This window comes from Sminthopsis crassicaudata, chromosome 2 (genome assembly GCF_048593235.1).
Source record: "Sminthopsis crassicaudata isolate SCR6 chromosome 2, ASM4859323v1, whole genome shotgun sequence".
In the NCBI taxonomy this organism is placed as follows: Eukaryota; Metazoa; Chordata; class Mammalia; order Dasyuromorphia; family Dasyuridae; genus Sminthopsis; species Sminthopsis crassicaudata.
The window spans coordinates 311,105,343-311,127,450 of record NC_133618.1 but is presented as its reverse complement, the minus strand read 5'-3'; the positions used below and the strand labels follow the sequence as shown (position 1 = coordinate 311,127,450).

The 22,108-nt window shown below is 38.9% G+C and overlaps 1 long non-coding RNA gene across 1 annotated transcript in view; it reads right to left on the bottom strand.

Annotated features, from left to right (window-relative positions):
- Positions 1 to 5,605: 5,605 nt before the first annotated feature.
- Positions 5,606 to 22,108, bottom strand: part of LOC141556196 (uncharacterized) — a 39,549-nt gene continuing 23,046 nt past the window's right edge. Inside the window, exon 3 of the long non-coding RNA XR_012486457.1 lies at positions 5,606 to 5,961. This is a non-coding gene — a long non-coding RNA (uncharacterized LOC141556196). The remainder of the gene's footprint in view (positions 5,962 to 22,108) is intronic.

Below are 22,108 nucleotides of genomic sequence, written 5' to 3'. Positions count from 1 at the left end.
TTGATTGACATGTATGATGCTTTACAAAATTCAAAATGCTATATAAATGTCAGCTATCATAATTTTTAGTAAGTCCCAAGTGGGAAACGGCAGGGGGTTATTTCTCAGAGGCTAGTTGCCTTTTTTTAAGCATTATTAAAGCATCATAGCTTTGGTGCTAGAAGGATTTTAGAAATTCTCATTTTACCAATGAGAAAACAGAGCCTCAGAGATCTCTCTGGCCCATACTTAGTCCTAGATTGGGGGCACCTTTGAAGACAGGGAGGTCCAAAAAAGGGGATTTCTCAGGGGGGCATTTGAGCTTCCTGTCCTAGAACTTCTCTGCAATGCTTTCATGGATTAGGGGAAGGGGTTGGGAGGGAGCAGGGGGAACAGAGTGGGGAAAGGAGGTTAATTTCTCATTCTAGAAACTCATGTTTTTACCAGCATCTCCATTTTGCTCTCAGGTCCTTGGTGGGTTTACTGGTTTTCCTTATTAACATGCAGCTCTACCTCCCACTGCAGATTCTCCAATCTCAGCTCTTCCTGCCGTTTGTAGCACAGCCTTTGACACTGGCTAAGGCCCCCGGTTCCCTCGGCTCTGGTGAATGAGCTTAGCCAACACTCCATCCCGAGGGAGAAGAAGGCCGTACTTGGGGGCTGGGCCAGGAAAGAGGGTCGGGGGAACCCCCAGTTTCTGAGAAAGAAGGAAGGTATTTGCAGCTCTCCTGTACCACAGCTCTTCTTCAGATGGGGAGTTTAGCTGGGAGACTCAGCCGGGAGTTCTCCTCCCTAGGAAACATCAAACAAAGAGGATTTTGAGGAGGGAGGTGGGCGGGTGGGGGTGATTAGCATAGCAGAGAGTAGGGTGGAGAGGGAATTTTAACTTTCTCCAGCTAGTCGCCTGGCTGCATCAAACGCTTGCAAACGCACATCTGTCATCTGGATGCTTGGCTGGGCCTTCCCCAATTCCAGGAAATCAATTCCAAAGGCTGAAGATTGTCCCTGGCTTGGACGCTGGAGGCCATCCAGGCAGCAGATTAAATTGTATGAGAAAACCGTAACAGGCTCGAGACTGCACGTATTGAAGCCCCCCCCTCTCCTCTCCCCCCACAGTGACCTTCCTAGAGAAATTAAAAAATATACATCCTCACTCAGAGAACAGCCCCATTCACTCAGAGGGGCACCCTCTCTTTGTTAGCAGGAAGGCGGGCAGCTGGGTGGGAGGGGGATTCAGGGCAACGCCAGCAACAAACGATTTGTTTATGATTGGTGAAGACTTAGTTTATACAAGGACAGAAACAGAAAATGGCCCTGTCCTTAAGAGGCTTCCTTTCTACTGAAGAAACCCCAGGGAAGGCAGGGGAAGCCTGGTCCCCTAGGGACAGAGTCCCCCTTGCTCACACAGTGAACAATCACAAGGGCACTAGTCCTGCCAGGAAGATTTATGAGATTCAGTGACCCGGAAGTTTAAGAAGGGCTTAGGAAGCTCAAGTTTGGCTTGAGTTCTTGCTCTGAAAAATCAAGTTTAATGAACCTTCTCAGCTCTCCTATCCTCCCACTAACTCCACAGCTTCTCCTGATCAAAGCTGAAGGGAATTATTGGAGAGGAGCCCCGAGTTTCACCAATGCACAAACAGGGCTGAGGGCACCGCTCAGTTCTTCCACCTCAGTTGCTTAGACCCAACACCCCTCTCCCCCCCCCCCCCTCCGCCACAATTTGTATTTTACTCCAAGTTCCTGCAGTCTTGGTCAGGAGACCTGAACGTGGAAATCAAGATAGTGTGCAAAGGGGAGCACAGGACTTGGGTTACTGAGCCCCACGGGGCTGGGGAGAAAAAGAGAAATGCGTTTTTGATAGACATGAGAAAAGCTCCTGAGGTACAATGGGTCTCAGCCAATCCAGTCTAAAAGAAGTGGGTCCATAAAGACCTCTTTTTACCCCTTTCTTCCCTCTACCTTTCCTCTGCAATGCCCAACACAGGGATGTCTCCTGCCTCAGGAATCAGAACACTAACATTACTAACATCTATCCCAGGAGCAGCGGTCCCTGCTAACTTTAGCTGTGTAACCAGGTATAAAACTCCCCAGACATACTTTATTTTGTAATTCTTCACCACCTCTAAGGCCAGAACTGACCTAACTCCTCAGCCGGCACCACGAGCCCGGGGAGGCTATTTGCCCGTGGGAGGAAGGAAAGAGGGGACAGCCAGTCCTGAGTTACCATTTCTAAGGATAAGTTCTGTTTCCCAGGGAAATCGCCTTCAGGGAAGGGGCCCGAGCAGAAGTGTGCATAGGGCTAGAGAACCGGGGTTCTGCTGCAGGAGTGAGACATCTCAGGGATGCACTCCTTCCTCCCCTGTCCCTCTCAGGGGGCTCGCTTTCTCCCATTACCCCGTGCCTCACACTTCTCTCACCCCCTGCACTCCTCAGCCTGGGTGTCATCACCAGGCTCAGAAACCTGGGGTCAGAAAAGCCAGTGGTCTCTCCCACTACTCCCTCTCAGTTGAACCGAACTGGGAGGCTTTGGTGGTGACGGTGTCGGGCTGGAACGGGCCGGGTCAGGCTGGAACAAGAATCCAAGTTTCCCTCTGATTTTTTTCCTTGTTCTTCCTCCCATCTCTTGCCACCTACACCAGGGGCCAAAAACACTCATACCCTCAGTTCTAACAGCAGTCGAAGGAGCCGTCCTCCACGCTCAGGATGTGAAATAACTGGCGGCCCTCCTACTCTGTCCTACCACAGACTTCAACCGTCACTAGAAGAAAGGACACTGATTGCAGTTCCGGCCAAGGATAGTGGTGCCTCATAATATAGGTCTGGACAACAGTGGCTTTCTTTCCTTCCCTCTGCTTCAGAAGGGGGAGAGAAAGCGGCTCTGTGCTCCAAAAGGTTTTTACTGCCATCGTGTGGAGCGGAGGAGGAGGAATGGGGAGACATAATTGACTTCCATACTCTCTCCTTTTCCCTCCATCCCTTTTCATTTCCCCCCCCCCCCCATCTCTGTCTCTCTGTCTCTGTCTCTTTGTCTCATTCTCTCTGTCTCTCTGTCTCTCTCTCTCTCTATGTCTCTCTCTCTCTCATTCTATCTCCCCTTCTCTCCCTCCTTCCTTCCTCATCTGTCACATTTCTGTTTTTCTAGGCTCAGCAACCTTTTAAGCTCTGAATCTGACTAAGCACTGGCCAGGGTAACCCTGGAATGTCTAAGGCTTAATTAGACCAATGAAATGGGAGGGGGAGAGAGGAAAGAGAGAGAGAGACAGAGAGGGATAGGGAGGGGGAGAGACAGAGAGAGACACACAGAGAGAGAGAGAGAGATACAGAGAGAGAGAGAGAGATACAGAGAGAGAGAGAGAGAGAGAGAGAGAGAGAGAGAGAGAGAGAGAGAGAGAGAGAGAGAGAGATACAGAGAGATACAGAGAGACATACAGAGACAGAGAGAGAGATACAGAGAGAGAGAGAGACAGAGAGAGAGATACAGAGAGAGAGACATACAGAGACAGAGAGACAGAGAGAGATACAGAGAGACATACAGAGACAGAGAGACAGAGAGAGAGAGATACAGAGAGAGAAAGACAGAGACAGAGAGACAGAGAGAGAGACATACAGAGAGAGAGAGAGAGAGAGAGAGAGAGAGAGAGAGAGAGAGAGAGAGAGAGACACAGAGAGAGACACAGAGGGAGAGACAGAAATGGAGAGACAGACAGACAGACAGAGAGAGAAGAGAGAGAGAGAAAGACAGAGACAGAGACAGAGAGAGACTGACAGAGAGACAGAGCTGGGGGGGAGAGAGAGAGAGAGAGAGAGAGAGAGAGAGAGAGAGAGAGAGAGAGAGAGAGAGAGAGAGAGAGAGAAGAAAAAGAAAAGAGAGAGAAAGAAGAATGGAGAATTCAGAAAGTGGTACACATGAGTGTCAAAAGTGGTCTCAGGCAGCATTCAGTGAATAACCTCAGGGCTATAGGCTACCAAATCCTAATCCTGATTACTCCGTACCTCTCAACATAGATACCCAATGCTTTTTTTTTTCTTTCTTTTTTTTTTTTTTTTCCCTAAACCTGCTCCTGCATCCTTCCCTCCAACAGCTACCATTAAAACGGTATAAAGATAGTTATTCCCCCATGTCTTATATTTGCACGTGTTCACCTTGGTGGATGAATCAAGACGTGGGGTGGTAATTAGTTGTCATCCATTAGTCCCCTTATCTTGAATCTTCTTACAATGTCTTAGTGGAATATCTGCTATCCACTCCGGCTTGTCACTGGCCTTGCCTCTAGGTAGGGCCTGACGGTGGTGTGAGTCTGGATGCACTTAAATAATAAAGGACACCAGATGATAAGGGCTAGAAGAGACCTCCCTGGAACAGCTTATTGCTCTGCCCCCTCCAGATTCTTGGAACTGAGAAACAATTTTTCTGATCTTTTGTCTACCCAGCAGAAATGTACCTAGTACAGTAATAATAATGGCTAACATTTAGATAGTACTTTAAGCTTTTGCAAAAGTGATTTATGCTCCCCTCCCCCTGCATTTGATCCTTACAACAACTTTGAGAAGTAGCTGCTATTATTATCCTCAATATAAATGAGGGAACTGAAAGAGAGGAAGGATAAGTAACCAAGGTCTCTGAGCTTAAAAGTGCTTGAGGAAAGATTTGAACTTATCCTCCCTGCCACCTTCAACCAGGACTTTGCCCTGCGTGTGAGATCCCGATCGCCATTCCTTATATTGTGGATTTCCAACCATATGGACCAACTATACCCATACTAAAGTCCTCTATCCTCACTGGGTTCTATTGTTAGGGTACCCCTCTCCTAGAGTTTACCTTCCTTCCACATCACCCTCATAGGGTCTAGGTAGGACGCTGGGTGATGGATCACCACCTTTCCTGGCTCACTACAGTCTCTACCCCAAACCCCAGCTCAAATGAACTTACCCCAAGACCAAAAACTGATGGAATTTATGTAGACAGTTCAAGTGCCTTTCCCAGCAGTTCTCCTAAGTTGAATAGGAAAGCAGATGGGGATATTTAAAAAAAACAATTCTTGCCTTACTTTATTCCACCTGAGCACTGCCACCCTTGATAAATCCCAGAGTTACTGCAATATGACCTGTCTCCATGGTACCCCAGCAGGTACTGTGCCAAAATCATTTGCCAAGTCCTTAGTAAGTATATTTGGTAGCGACGATGATGATTCTTTAATCTTCTTTATATCCTAATATTTGCATTCAGGTTAAATTTGGGCAAAAGGAACATTCTTAAAGGGAAAAAGAAGTCACAAAAGCTCAAGTGCAAAAGTAAAATGCTACCTTTGGAAAGGTGTATAGAAGAACAGAAGGGAGCATTGTTTCTAGACAGTCAGACTCACCAAGGGATGTTATGGCTGAAATTTAGATGTACATAAATAAAATATATACACATGTATATATGTATGTGAAATATACCACACACTATACTTATATGTACATACTTATCACGCACACATACACGTGTTAAATATATACACGTATTGTTTTATATATACACACACAGACATCTGCACCCTGAAAAAGCTAATTCAGATTCAACACATTTTTGTGAGTCAGCATCTACTAAAAAATATGGTTCAGAAGCCCCTATCAATTTATTTCTTTCACTAGACCAACCAGTTCAAAGCAAAAGGCCTTTAATAAGACAGCACAGCAAAATCCGTCACAGAAAGCTGCCCCTAACACATGGGTTACATTCTCTCTGGGTTATCATGCTGTCAGTGGAGTAAAGAAAACATACATGACATAAGCAGGACTAGGGGAGGGTACACAGGGTAGGGAATACTGATGAAGGGACATGCTTGAGGTTCCTTCCAGTTCAGAAGCTATGTTTTTCTGTTTTCTAAGGTTCCTTCAAACTCTAAATCTTACGAGTTCCTTATTGAGGTTCCATTTGATCTCTCTGAGGCTCCACTAGGAATTGAGGTCATTTCAACTCATTAAAGTTTCAGTGTCCATCTGTAAAACAAACAAACAAAAATATATATATATAATGGTTACCTGCAGAAAACTTATGAAAGATTAACTAAGGATATATAACAAAGTATAAATATGCGTTGGTGTTAGCTAAAGGAGGTAACAGAAGATGCTTTCTCTTAACCCCTGGACATGCTGCTCTATCTGCTGATGGATAAGCAAAACTGCCCAGCACTTTGGCTATAGGTAAGTGCTGTGACAGATCAATGACACCTTGTGGCAGTCTCAGGTAACTACATGAGTCTGGACTGAAGCCATAGGCTGACATCTAGCTTTCCTACATTGTGGTCAAGAGGAGTTGATTGTAATTAATCATGCTTATTGCTTTAGAAAGCATCATTTGGCAGCTGAAAACAAAATTCTTTCAGAAATCCCTTTCAGCTACCTTACACTAGTCCTCAGATGTACGCTTGTTTTATATGGATTTTTCCCTCTCTAGAGGAAAGAATGAAGGACATGAAAAGGGAGATGGAGGATATTACTGCACCCTGGGAGTTCTTATTATAACCAGGATACCCTCTCTTCTTCCAAGCATTTCAATTGCTGCATCGACCATCTCCAGCTGTCCATCTCTTCTTTACTTTCTCAACTGAAAATCCATCCATGTCTGCTGGCAAAGCAGGCCCCTTATATATAAGACCCCTTCCAGACAGAGGTCTGGCAGAGGGTCACTTGACTAGAGAGGCCCTGCTTCTTGGGGTACTGGCTTTGGTCCAGTTCAGATGAGTTACACATCTGCAACGACTGTTATTAGACAGCTCCCCACTGACCTGGGGAGGGAAGCTCTTTACTGATTTCAGTCTAGTTCTTAATAGGAGGGGGATTTCTAATCTCCCCTTATCTTCAGTCATTAATGAACCAACTAATTTTCCCCACAGCCCAACAGTAATAAGGGTGGGCTAGCATTGGATGTAGCAGGGAGAAGAGGCAAACCCACTGACCCCTATGTCTTTCAGGCTGAAGCTGTTTGACCATTTTGTTGTAAAATATAGAAATCAGACCTGGACATTCACACATGTAGATGGAAGGGCCTATGAAGGGAGGAAGAAAACAAGCATGTATTTAGTACTTGTTACATGCCAGGCACTATGCTAAGTGCTTTACAAAACTAACTTGTTTGATCCTCACACTAACCCTGGAAGGTGCTATTTTATTACCATTTTACAGATGAGGAAATTTACCCAGGCTTTGACAGCTAATATCCCAATTTTATCACTATGTCAACTGCTTGGATTCCTCTTACTATAGTAAAAGAGTAATAGTCTCTTTTTTAAAATTAATTTTATAATTATAATTTTTTGACAGTATATATGCGTGAGTAATTTTTTTTATAACATTATTCCTTGTATTCATTTTTTCAAATTATCCCCTCCCTCCCTCCACTCCCTCCCCCCCGATGACAGGTAATCCCATACATTTTACATGTGTTACAATATAACCTAGATACAATATATGTGTGTAAAACCAATTTTCTTGTTGCAAGTTAAGTATTAGATTCTGAAGGTATAAGTAACCTGGGTAGGTAGACAGTAGTGCTAACAGTTTACATTCACTTCCCAGTGTTCCTTCTCTGGGTGTAGTTGTTTCTGTCCATCATTGATCAGCTGGAAGTGAGTTGGATCTTCTTTATGTTGAAGATTTCCACTTCAATCAGAATACATCCTCATACAGTATTGTTGTTGAAGTGTATAATGATCTCCTGGTTGTGCTCATTTCACTCAGCATCAGTACATGTAAGTCTCTCTAGGCCTCTCTAAAATCATCCTGTTGGTCATTTCTTACAGAGCAATAATATTCCATAAGGGTAATAGTCTCTGAATGTCCAACTCAGAGATTCCCCAAACTTGGGCAAGTGGCTTCATCTTCCTCATCTGTGAAATGGAAGTGGAAAATTTGACTTCATGAGCTGGGAAAAGCCTTCTAGCTCTAAATCTAGAATCTATGAATGAACATTGCATTGAAAGATGTGGTGGGGAAATAAGACCAATTTGGCTGGAATGGATAAAGTTTAGGCAAACTGGTTTGGTAGAGAGAAAATATTATTGGACTTGGACTTTAAAGACCTGGTCTCAAATCCCAGCTGTGCCTGTATCCATGTGGCCTTTGATAAATCACTATTTGTCTATGGAGCGCTACTTCCTTATCGGAATATTTAGGAAGTCGGCTTTGATGTCTCAGGAGTTCTTTGCAGACCTAGTGTTCTATGATTCAAAGTCACTTATGGCTAATATTTGTACAATGCTTTAAGTTGCACAAAGCTCTTTATAGATTTTCATAACTCCATGACTTAAGTTCTACATGTATTATTATCCCTATTTTATAGAAGAGAAAATTGAGTCTGGGAGAGATGATTGAGACTAAGTGATTTGTCTCAGTGTCACATCTTATTAAGTGTCTGAGGTAAGACTCAAATCCAGTCTTCCTGATTCTGAATCTCCACTGCTACCCTGGGTCTTATTTTTCCTTCTTCTGAAAAAAAAAAAAAATGTCCCACATACTCTTGTCCTGAAAATTTAAGGTATTGTGAAATTCAGGGAAATGTGAAAATAATGATTAACTTTCTTTTTTTAATTTTATAATTATAACTTTTTTTTTGACAGTACATATGCATGGGTAATTTTTTTACAACATTATCCCTTGCACTTACTTCTATTCAGATTTTTTCCCTTCCTCCCCAACCCCTCCCCCAGATGGCAGGCAGTCTTATACATGTCAAATATATTACAGTATATTCTAGATACAATATATGTGTTAGAACCGAATTTCTTGTTGCACAGGAAGAATTGGATTCAGAAGGTAAAAATAACAGTTTACACTCAGGAAATGTGAAAATATCTGGAAAATATGTTAAAGCAGAAAAGGGAGAGGCAGAGAGGATAATTGAGGTATGATTGATATAGAAGCCACTTGATACCAAACTTTATCCTAAGGCAAATCCTTCTCTTCCCCCCACCCCTAGGTCTTCTACTGTTTTTAGAGCCAAAACCAGTGACTCACTCTGCTTCTCTGGCCATCCCCAAGATTACTTACTTTTTTCACCCTTTCTAATCTGTCAAAAAGACAGCAAAAAATAAAAGGACTCTTTGTCCCCTGCAAACACCCACACCCCATGAACTCCTCACCCTCTTTCCTAATTTCCTCCTGCCTGTAAGGGTGTCGGTTCTAGGAGAGAAAAGGGAGTTACTTGGGGGGGAGGGGGAGGTGGGAGACCAGGGTGGAACTGTACATAGTTGAAGAAGAATTAATGGAGGAGTATGTGTGAAGTATTGGAAACAAAGTCTGGTCGGAATTCCTTGTCTTCAGCCAGCTAGGAGAGGGTAAAAGGAGGCTGGGCAAAAGACTAGAAAGAGTAATAGAGGGAAAACTGCCAATGAAAAAAAATCCCTTGAGATGATCTGGCTGGGACCTAATCAGGCTTTCCATGTCTCATTTACTGCAATGTCTTTTCACTGTTGCTGTTTCTGGTTTTTCCTCCATGATTGTTCTTCTCTGGCCCCAGGGGAATGAAACTGTCCTTTTCTGGAGACCAGGCAGAGAAAAGGAGATACCCTGTTCAAAGATAGAATTAGTATCAAATAAGGATCGGCTGTGCTCCCCACCAGTAACAAAGTAAAAGGCTGCCTGGGATTGGATGGAATTGAAAGTTCTAAACCTCTCTTTGAGCTGCAAGGTAAAGAACTAGGTGAGAAAAAGAAGGAATCCAAATATAAGAATTGTTACTATGAAGATCCTACATCAATTTTTGAAGTCAATCATTGAGAAACTCTAGAGAAGATTCTAATGAAGAGATCCTTTTGTGGAAAAAAAAATCTTCTGAGGCATGTAGATTCCTAAAGACTAAGGACCCTCTCAATTAAAATTCACAGACATTTAATAAGTGCTCCTTCTGTGCTCAGTGTCAGGTGAGAAGAGAAATGCCACATATTACTATAAATAGCATGCAAAATAAAAAGAGGTAAAATAATGTACCTAATGATAAGTGCATTTGAGAAGTTCAAAGGGCTATGTGACAGGGGAAAAGTTCACGTGGATTGAGGGAGTAAGATCAATGGCCATTTGCCTTAAATTGGATTATAAGGGAGGGACAGAAATTGAACAGGTGGAGAAGAAGAAAATAAACGCACATACACATGAGAAAGAGTGGTATAAGTTTGGAAAGTTAGATTGCATGAGGCCTCAAATGCTAGGCAAAGAGTTTTAACATTATTTAACACTATTTGCTTAGAGGGATCCATTTGAGCTTTGAGCAGAGAAAGGATCAGTGCATTAGGAACAGAAATCTATCTTCATCTATAAAGCACTTAGTAGCAAATGTATAGAACATCACCAAATACTTGTGTAATGAGGTGGGCAGGGACTGGCTAATAGGGCCTCCTACTTAGACCTTATGCAGTATGTCCTGCCCCTTATCAATCCAATGGAGGCTGAGTGAGCCTGCTTTCAGAAATGTCATGGAGGAGTGGCCCTTTACCTACCTGCTTCAGAGCATGTTCAAGTATCCTGTCTGTTTCCTATTGACTTACTTTATGATGAAAAGTCTTCTAATTGGTTGCTGAGCCTGAACTAAGTGTACACACAAAAGGAATGGACATATAGATGAAAATGCTTTCTTCTTCGGGGCGTTTAAGTGATTTGTAAATCTTTGGTTGGGGAAAAAGCTAGCTCTTATCTTCCCACCCAGATTGCCATGGGACCTTGAATGCATGGCACTGTTGTTTCTTTTGTCTCTGTGCTGCTGTTTCTTTGTTAATCTTTGATGAATTGGTATTAGAGGCAGAATAGATCAGATAACCTTGTTAGCCTTGACAGGTCAGAAGTATTCCAGCAACTGGAATCCCTAGCAGAATTTGCCAGCAGCTGCAGCAAAGTCAGTCTTAAGGAGTGATCAGTATGACCATTCCAATTGTAAAGCATTTCAAGACTTGAGGCACTGTGTCCTACAAGCAAAGGAACAACTTGTCCATTGCCTACACCTAGAAATCAACTGGTGAGAGAAATATTTGTGGCAATCACTTTAAGACTGAATCCACTCTCCCCACAGACCTGAGTGGCAAATGAGAGTGGGCTTCTGGCTTTAGAGATTTTTGTACGTTAGTTCTTTCTATTTTTCATGAGTAAATATCCCTTTGGCAAAACTAACTGGTAGTAAGTTGTTATCAATTATATTGAAGAGATAACTAATCAAATTGATATGGAATAGGGGAGGGAAGGAAGTATGTGAATGATATTGAAAGAAGTATTCTATATGGCTATTCCAAAGTTATCAAGAAAGAAACTACTCTGCAATCCCCATCTCACCTCACTCCCAGGGTTATCATTATAAACTTGAAGGGAAACAGTAGCTAGTTTTACAATGGGTACCAACCTTGCAGGCTGAGCACAATTTGGAAGGATAGTTCCTTAAGGTCTACAAAGTGCTTTATAAATGATATAGAAAGAAGGTGGTGGTGGAAACTGCTATTTCTCACAATTAGCATATGACAGAAGAGTCCAAAAATGTAGAGAGGAAGAATTAGAGTAAAATAAGGTTAAGCCTGATCTTATCTGAAATGAAAAAAAAAGAAAGTTAAACACATACATATATAAACACACCGATACATAAGGAGTTTGGTATATCAATATATCAAATTCAACTGAGGAAAATGAGGGAAAGAGAGAGAAGGATAAGAGGGATGATAATATCTTAGAATAGTTCCAAACAAAGCAAACCTCCTGATTCTGAATGGGAAAAATAAGAGAGGAGGGGGGGAAGGAAAAGCAAAGAATAAGAATCTAAGGATTAATGGCTGAACAAGAATATGAATATAATAGAATATTATCGAGTTATAAAAAATGACCAAAAAATATAATTTCAGTGAATCCTGGATACTTTGAATTGAAACAGAATGAAATGAACAGAACTAGAACAATTTAAATCAGGACACTGACTTTATCAAGAAAAACAACTTTAAAAAACTTAAGAACTATGATCAACACAATCAATCAAAATTTGTTAAATGCCTGCCATAGAAAGTGGAATTTCAGTTAGAATTAAAAGAAACCAGAAAGCTCAGTAGTTGGAGCCAAGGAACAGAGCATTTTAGGTATGGGAACAGCCAAAGAAAATGCCTGGAGTCAAGAGATGTATTATCTTGTTCATGGAACATCCAGGAGGCCAGTATCACTGAACTGAAGAGCATGTGTTGGGGAGTAAATAAAGTAAGGAGAATAAGTAAGATGACTAGAAAGGTATGAGGGATTTTAAAGACTTTGAATGTTAAGCAGCATTTTGTATAGCTCCTGAAGATCTAAGATAGAATATATCCCACCTCCTGACAGAAAGATATAATGGTCGTCATATGTATAGAAAGAGACATATCTTTGAACAAGACCATTGTGTAAATTTTTTTAATGGAAAATGATTATTTGCTATGGGGATTTTAAAAATCTTTCTTATTTTCTTTTTTTCATCCTTTCTTTTTTTCTCTCCTTAATTGAGGGAAACTGTTCAGCAAGTTGAGGGTGGATTTAGGTATAGGAATACTCCTGAATGAGTATTGAACATTAAATATTTTTAAGTGTATGGAATAGAGTAAAAGCAAATACAGAAGGAAGCATAAATAAGAATGTTTTGAAAGTATTGCATAGGATTTATTTTATACTTTTAAGAAAGGAAAGTAAAATTAAATGGATATTGATTTCATAGAGAATCCTCATTTTTGTGTTCTCTTATATGGAAGAAAAAAAAAACCTCTTTGTGTGTGTGTGTGTGTGTGTGTGTGTGTGTGTGTGTGTGTGTGTTTTAAGTTTAGAATTTTAAAAAGCCATAACAAGTTTTTTTTTTTTACATAAATCATCTCATTTTAGCCTTATAACAGCTTTGTGAGATAGATATTATTAACCCCATTTTACAGATAGAAGCTAAGGCTTAAACAACTTAAGTGACTTGCCTATGGATCATACACATATTAAGTACTGGAGGTGGGAATTAATGTACATTTTCTTTCCATAAGCATGACAAATTCAACTCATTGTCTTTTAAATCTATCCTGCCACCTCCAACTTCTCTGTATCTTTTGAAAGCACCATTTTACTTTCTATTAAACAGATTTGAAACTTTGGTGTCATTCTTGACTCCTCACTTTCTTTCTTCATATCTAATCAGTTGCCAAATCTTATCAATTATATACTTCCTCAATATCTCTTTCATCCATCCCACTATCTACACTTTCATTATAACCATCCTATTTCAGACCCTCGTTATTTCTGGACTGGACTATTGAAAGACCCTCCAGCATCTTTCCTTTCCAATCAACTCTCCACATAACTTCCAAATAGCTATTTCCAAAGCACAATTATAATCATTTCATTCCCTTATTGAAGAAGTTCCAAAGACTCACTATTAGGATAATATATAAACCCCTCTATTTAGCATTTAAAATTCTTATCTCACTGTCCATTGATTATTCTTATGGCATTGAAGTCCCAGGATAAGAAGTAAAGATAGGCAAAGGTGAGGAACAGGGACTGAACCTATAATTTCAATGGCATGGGGAGTTCCTGTTGAAGAACTTCATCTACCAATAGAGATCATCTTAAAGTTACCTAGAACACCATATTTAAGTAACTGCCTCAAGGTTATATAATGAATCTATGTCAGAGATATTTGAATCCAGGTCTTCCTGACTTTGAGGTCAGTTCATTGTATACTATGCCATGCTACCAAAGAATCTAAATTCATTCCTCCCCTTTTAGATGATGAAAAAAATTACTACAACAGCTTTAAAAATCTGCCATTAAGTATTTTAAAGTTACAAGATAGTAAATAGAATCTGTCTTCTTCTTGATCCCCAGTCTAATCAAGATGCAATATCAAAGGTAGCCTAATTCTGACCAAATAAGTCATTTTCTAAGAACCAATAAAGGTACCTTTGGCCCCAAGGCAAGGCCTCACCTGAAAATACCATGTTTGAAACAAATCTTGGGGTCCTCAAAGCATAACACATTTTCTGCATTGAGAAAAGAACTCCTTTATATACCAGCTGTGGCTTCCAAGATACAGATCCCATCTTGACTTTGCTACTCCATCAGCTGCTAAGGATATTAGCTCTAGATTTAGCCCAAATGATTTTTACCAAAAAAAAAAAACAAAAAAAAAACAACAACAGTAGATCAATCTAATGGGTACTTCAGACTATTAACCAAGTTACCTCCCTCAGCTCACTCTTATGATGATGTAATATGTAAGATGAGGGATTATTTTGAGTGGCAATGAAAAGACTAATCCTATAATATTCATCAAATCAGCCTCCAATAAGAAGAGGAAATGAGAGAAGGGAATAAGCATTTATATAGCACCTTCTATGCACTAGGCAGAGGAGATTAGACAAGGCAAAACAGCTCTAACAAGTCTCTAGAACCACATATATATGTGTGTGTGTGTGTGTGTGTGTGTGTGTGTGTATGTGTTGTTGTGTGTGTGTGTGGTGTGAAATTAAGGTATTTCATTCAAATGTGTCCCAGACATAGGCCCTGCACTGGAAATAACACAACAAAAGTCAGAACTATTTAGAATTTCACTCTGATAATGAGGTCAAAACTATGCCTCATGCTTAGATGTACTTCTTGTTTCCATATGGGATGCAAATACATAAAAACTAAAGCCTCTTGGGGGAATCTGTGAAGATCTGTCTTCTTGGCAGAAACTAATAATGGCCTTAGGCCAATAAGATCTGCCAATTCCTCTATCAAACTGGGCTTTTTCTCCACAAGATTTTGGCCTATAGGTGCTAAGAAAACTTTCCTTCCCCCACTATTTTTAAAATTACAGATTACATAAGAGAATTAAGTGAACTCAAAGGAATCAATTCATCCTTGAAGAGGATACATTTGAAGCCAAACAAACAAAACCCCAGGACAATCTGCCATATATATATATATATATATATACATATATGTATATATATATGTATGTATGTATATATGACCTTTTCTCTGATAGATATGCTATATTGAGAAATGTGCCAAAGCTGCCATATCATGCCACCTTACATAAATTATAAATTCAATGTTTAGAACTGATAGAAACCACTCTGTCCTCTTATTTTTCATTAAAACTCATCTGGAAAAAAATTCACCCCAAGTGGCTACTGGCTGCTAAAAGATTCATCTGATCAAAGCGATAGAAATGAGTTCTAACCAGATTCAGGAGGATTCCTTGACTTTGGATACTAACTTCTGTACCATTTATTTGCTCACACATTTATGATTCCTCTTTGTCTATCAGGACAAGAATTCTTTTTATATAATTTACTGATGTCTTTTGGTTTTTACACCATATTTCCCATTATATTTTTCTCAAAACCAAAATGGCTCAAACAAAATTCAGTGCTCTTATCATCACTCTATTCTATCTCCCAGCAGCAATAGAAAATTTGCTAGCAACAATTTAAAATTTCATGGATGTCAATTATGAATTAAGAAAAAGGGTGTATCAGTTTATCTCAAACTATGAGTTCTATAGAAATAGAAAATGCTATAGAAGAGATGTTAATAATAAGTTTGATAATAAGGTTCTTACCTACACAGCTTATAGACACTGACTAATAATCCCCCATTATAGTTAAAACACATCAGACATTCAAGTAATATATCATAGACAGTGTGAAGTATTCTACACTCAAAATTTTAAAGAGAAATGTAACCCCTTAGAAAGGTTAACCCTTAGAGAGGATTTAGATATAACCCATAGAGAATTTAGAGAACAGTTTCTTAATATGAGAAATTTCAGGTAGTCTATGAACTTGAATAAAAAAATGTATCTTTATTTTTAATATAATTGACTTTCCTTGTAATCTTATGAATTTTATTTTATGCATTTAAAAATATTAGTCTGAGAATGGGGTCTGTAAATTTCACTAGATTATTAAAGGGATCACACACACACACACACACACACACACACACACACACACACATAAACACACACACACTTTTAAAGAACCCTGATTCACAAGAAGGCCACAAAGATAATTGAAAAGTATGCACATAAGTCTTAGGAGGGAAGGTTAAAAAGGAACTGGGATAATTACAGACAATTTCCAATTTAAATGAGTTTCCAAATGTTCATTTGTAAGTCAGGTGTTTGCAATGTGAAATATATTTTTTTCCATATAAACTATTGCACAAATGATACTTAGCAGAACAACCCACAAAAGCTATTTAATCCCACAAGATAATTGAAATAGTATCCGTGGTAGGTCTTTGTCTGAGCTGAGAATGGAATGACTTAATGGGAGCAGGACACCCTGTTGTAAAGGCTCCAGTGATCCTTGAGCAGGATTCTGGCAAGACAACAGCCCCATAGGTAGAAACAAGAATGAGTGATTTAGTATTGGCAGTTCTGGCAGCTCTTGTTGAGACTGAATAGGCTCTTCAGTGGCAGGTGGGAAAGGAGTACTAATGTACATTAGTACTTTTAGAGGAGAATTATCTCCTCAGATCTTTCAAAAGAGGAGATTAAAACTCAGTATTCTCATGGAAAACTAAGAAGACAAATCAATTTAAGGTTATCAGTTACCCCAAAATATAAAGTATATCCCTAAAAAGAAAGAAATAAATATGTTGTTTTGTAATTTAAAGATAGCACTTATTGACAGAAAAGTACTATCCAAGGTGCTGATGTGGGTAAGGGGCAGGCCATACTTCCTCTCTGCATCAACCATAGTCATCTCACTTCATCTTGAAGTCCTCTAGAAGCATGATGTACAACCACCCACATAATAACCATACATTGTAGCACTCTTCTTCCGAGATAGTTTCCCTTCCAACCCCTGAGTGACAAGTCCTGGAATACTCTAGGGGATCGGCTGTACTCTCTTGGCATGAATGCACCTGCAATGAGGTTGTACAAAATGTAGTTAAATTTTAAATCCTACAAAATTCCCTTTCATTTAGAGAAAGGGCAGATTGTGATACTGCAAAGACTTGCTCTTTGAGCTGTTATATGCTGGATGTTTTTATATACTGCTGAAGCACAAGACTCAAATGAGTGCAAGAAGCCACAATTATATAAAAAGATGATGACATACACATATGAGAATGCTAAGGGTTTGGGGCCATGTCACCACACATGAAAAATAACATTAGCAATGTCATATTTCAAGAATAAGTGTTTATATTCGTTAAAAATATGTTTAAACTTATTTCATCTGGAAATTGTGAATATACAGAAGCCAGCATATGTAAGATTCTTTGAACAATAAAGAAAAAGATAATTCATCTATTCAAAGTAATCTTATTTTACAAATATACAACACATATATCTGTTTGATAAAACCAATTGTTTCATAATTTTGAAAATTGAACAATTGATATTGCTAACATGATATGGTTATTTTGAAATTCCTGCTTGCAAAAATCAAAATGAAACCATGTTTTAACAGTCCAAACCACCCCCCCCCAAAAAAAACCCAACAGAGAGAATATCTGTTTTTCTAGAACAAAAACAGAAAAGGCAAAATGCAGTCTCACAGGAAGGCATCTCTAACTACTCTACATTCCAAAACAGAAGACGATGTTGATTGCACTCTGAGTTGCTAGGCAACCACTTGGTAATTCCCCATGTAATAAAGATGAACCTGTCATGTTGTCATCTGCTGTTCCCTACTAAATGTGACAAGAGGAGACAACAGGTAAAGGACAGCCAAGATTGCCTATACCTAGATGACACAATCACTTTTGAAGTGCAAGGCCACTGAAGAAAATCCCTATGCCCTGTCAGAAAGTGCTAGAGGGAGAATTTCATTAAACTATTAACATAAGCCATTTCTGAAAATTTATCTGGATTTACCCTATGGGTAAGTCCTGTGGGCTTCCTGTCATCACTGTCCCTAAAGTAAAAGACCAAAAACATCGTAGCAATGCATGGCAATGGCTGTCATCCAAATAGGGGCCTTAAATGAGAGTACCCTATTACATCAACTGTGATGATATTCACATTAAAACTGAAGCCATGGGGAGCACCTATCTAAATAAGATCTTAACAAAGATAGTCAACTACTCAGACTGATTCAAATTGTAGCAATGCTGTATTTATTTATTTTTACCCACAGGGAACTTCAGTGGAAGAAATAAATGGCCACTATTAGTAATTTCTTTCTCTGAACATATTTCAAAGACATTAGTAGGCAAATGAGCTGCCTTGTAAAGAATTCACTCAAGTACAGTGATGACATCCTAGTCTTTGAAATAACAAGCTGAAAATTATGCATTGAGGAATGAAGTAGGAAGATCTTAAAACACCATTTCACATTAAACAAAGACAAGGAAATAACTTTAAAATGTCACTTCAAATTTTGGAGGGGTAAAAGATTCATTTGTTTTCACTCTAAGATTCCAAAAGGTCAAGATAAGTAAGAAGATGAATAAACTCTCCTTGATATCAAGATTAAAGTCCACTGAAGTCTCTGACCATTTAGTTGGATTGAGTAAATCCTGTTTGAGATATAGCTTTAAGATCTTACAAAATGTGACAATCAGCTTGAAAGAGAACAGATTCCAAATCAATATGAAACTAACTAAATAGCCTTAATAGCTGTTGCAGTTCAATCCAACATCTGGTACACACTTATTCAACTTTGTGTTATGCTGACTTAAAATTACCCAGAGGGTCAACATCATGGGTGCCATCCAACTCATCATCTGTCAAAAGTACTGATAATGGTTATTCAGAGCTAGAAAGTAAAGCCTTAGAGTGTGAAGTCTTACATGTTTCTACCTGTAGAATTATGCTGTTAAAATTTATCACTTTCACAGATCAGGATTTTGAAGAATTATTACTGGAATTTCTCCAGTTAGTTACCATACCAATCCAAATGTTGGAGATGATCATTTACAAGAAATCACTCAATATAATACTTAGAAGTAAGGAAGTCAATTTGATTAATTAAGAGCATCAACAATGTAATAGCTTTCAATAACTGGAATGACTGAATCAGAAATTAATTGCTAAAGAAAAATAAAGTCATAGCCTTTATTAATATATCAGAATCCATCTTAATAGCTGCCTTCTTAACTCTTTCTAGTCAGACCCATTCATTCACTTCTCCCCTGGGAAATTTGGGGATTAATTCCTGCTTTAACTAGTAAAATATATCTCAGGATCAAGATCATATCATCATATATTGGTTGCTGATATCTTCTCAGTGTGAAACTCTGATCCCTTAACCTTATTTTATGTGCTAAGTATCCTGATTTTGACTACAGATTCTGCTTTGTGTTGTCCTTAGGCAAATATTTTTACTCTTGCTTGCCTCCATAAATTTCTGGTGATCTTCTAGCTAAATGACATTTTATTTTGCTTCTCCTCTGCCCCTTTGGGGTCAATATTGTTAGATCTCGCTTGATTATAAAATATTATTTGTTTTGACTTTGGGCACCACTGTGCCTGCTAGATGAATATTATATCACTGAGGTGGAAGCAATATTCTAACCCCTCTCTTCATGAAAGATAAGCTAGCTTTTCTCTAAAAGGAACTGAAACCATTTTTAAGATTTGGTTGGCTCAAAAGACTAAGGGCTCAGGCTGTGGACATCATTTCCTGGTCATTTGACTACAACATAGACACAAAGAGCTAATTGTCATCATAGACAATTCAGGCAAGAGAGCTTCATTTAGCTGAATCAACTCAAAATATCCTCAGTACCTATTCTTGTTGAATATCCTCTTGCTTTGTCAAAATAATTTTCCTTTGGTTAACTATTGAATAACCTGCAAGTATTTCATTTTATTCTAACATCTAACCTAAACTACCAGGGTATTGGCATGAATCTGACCTAGTTCAGAACAACCACAGATTCTGACTTGGCTTTCTAGGTCCTGATATATCACCTTTCCCCATGGCTTCAATACATTTATAATTCTAGAATGACAGGTGTTAAGGATGGGAATTGGGTACAGTCTAGAAACTGTCATTAGTAGAAGGCAAGATATTATCAAGATACTTATTTTCCTATACTCTTGCTCATATATATAAGCAGAATAAACTACTTTATCATTATATGCTATTATTTAAGAACTGTTGAATGTTCTCACTTTACTAAAGTATCTTTACTATTTACTTGCTATAATGCCTGAATTTTCAATTCTTTTGGCCTAAGGCATTTGAAGTAGGTCAAAAGGTAAAATAATAGGGATAGCTCATTAAGCCAATATCAACCATTAGTAATAATTTATCACATGCTAAATTATGAAGTTAACTAGAGAAAAGTAAAGTCATGAAGAATAAAGAACTGAATATGTAACTTTAAAGAGGAAGAGAAGAAGTGTGGAGCATGGAATGCTACCTGAGGGAAGGCAAAATTAGATGGTATGTTCCCAAATAGTCAGAAGACATACCAAGCACTCATGGGTAATAATAAATCCTTCTAAAAAGAATGGATGGAATGAAAAAAGGAGGACAGAGGGGCCTGGGAAATAAACAAAAAAAGAAATTTTTCATAACTCTGCCTGAGGACATCTTTGATCTTGGAATTCATGGACTTTTGTGCTATTAGAAAGAAGCCAGAACTTCTATAGAAAGTCCTCAGTTTCACATGGTTTTCTATTGCTGCTTCTTGTATTTTCTGGCTTGTATTTCCAGGGTCAATTGGTAATTCTTGAGAAAACTGGGAGTCAAACAGGTTTTTAATAATAGGGAATGAGGTGTTAGTAATAAATGCAAGGCACACTTAATAAGTAGAACAAGTAGAAACTACAAGTCAAAATCATGAAGTTTTCTCAAAACTCAAAACTCAAAAACATTTTTTCTCAAAATGAGTGCTACTGACAAGTTTTCTTGAGTAGACTAGTTTACTATAAAAGAAAAATCATGGTTTTGAATCACATACCTCCCTTCATATGGGGAATGATTAATCTTTTCCCTAATTTCCACGTGTAGCAATAGATTGTATTTAACTTTTAACTCATGCATTGGGTTTAGGAGAACTCAACACATAGATTAAGTTTCCAGAGCTAGACTGGTTGCATCCTTCCATCAGGGTTTTAGGGTACTCCCGAGGGGATGATTACTTTTCTAATGCAATTAGCTCAAGTCCCTATTCTGGTGTTCTCTCTGATGTTAATAACCAGTAATTAGCACCCCAAGTTCATTTAACCTATTAGTGTCATTAAAAGGGATATTTACTAAAAAGACATAGTAAGAACAGGAATTACAAAGTTATATCATTTTCCTTGTAGTGGGGGAGCATTACACTCTACTACCTATTACCTCAGTCTCTAGGAAGAGTGAGCTCATACTTAAAACATTTGCTACAAGCATTCATCTCACTAAGTTCACTTCAAATATAGTTCAAATACTGTTGGATGAATGAATCACTGTTTCTGCTTCATTGATGCCTTAAATCTATGCTAGAATACACAGATCTCTCCATCATTCTCACCATTTTCTGGGCCTCTGATATCTCACTGGTACAACTTATAAAAACTCACAAATATTAACGGTTCCCAATACTCCTTCACCTAAAGACAGGAAAGGACACAAAGAGACAAAGAACAGAAGTTCATATTCATAGACCACATGTCAGCCCAGATGAAAAGAACCTGAGACCTATCCCTATCTAGAGGCTTATAGACTCATTCTGACCAGTTAATTTTTGAATGAACCTTATTTCTAGCCCAGCCACCAATTAAGGGTCCTATATTCATCTTTTTGTTAAATGACAGGAACCAACAATAGACTATGCATTCTCCAAATTAGGGAACATAGCTCATCCATTATATGCCATTTCACTTTTCCAGAAACAGGCTCCCCAAATTTATCCACCTGGGCTGGCAGCAGGCAGAGTACATGCTCTAGAGATATAGCACCATTGGACAAGCCCTAATTCTAACAAAAATTGTAACCTCGTACTCCGCCCCCCTCCACTTCCCATTTACATAAATGAGGCAGAAAAAAAGAGAAGGAATCTGACCTGTGACTGTGAGTCACTGTTTTTTGCCTTTTGCACATAGTAGGATTATATGTTTATTTTTTTCTCTTTCCTCCTTTCCCTGCCCCCATCTATTCTTATTTTTCTCATCCTCCTTTCTTCATCAAGACCCAAACCTGCTCTCTGGTTCTTAAATTTTAATCGTCTTTTATGATCTCTC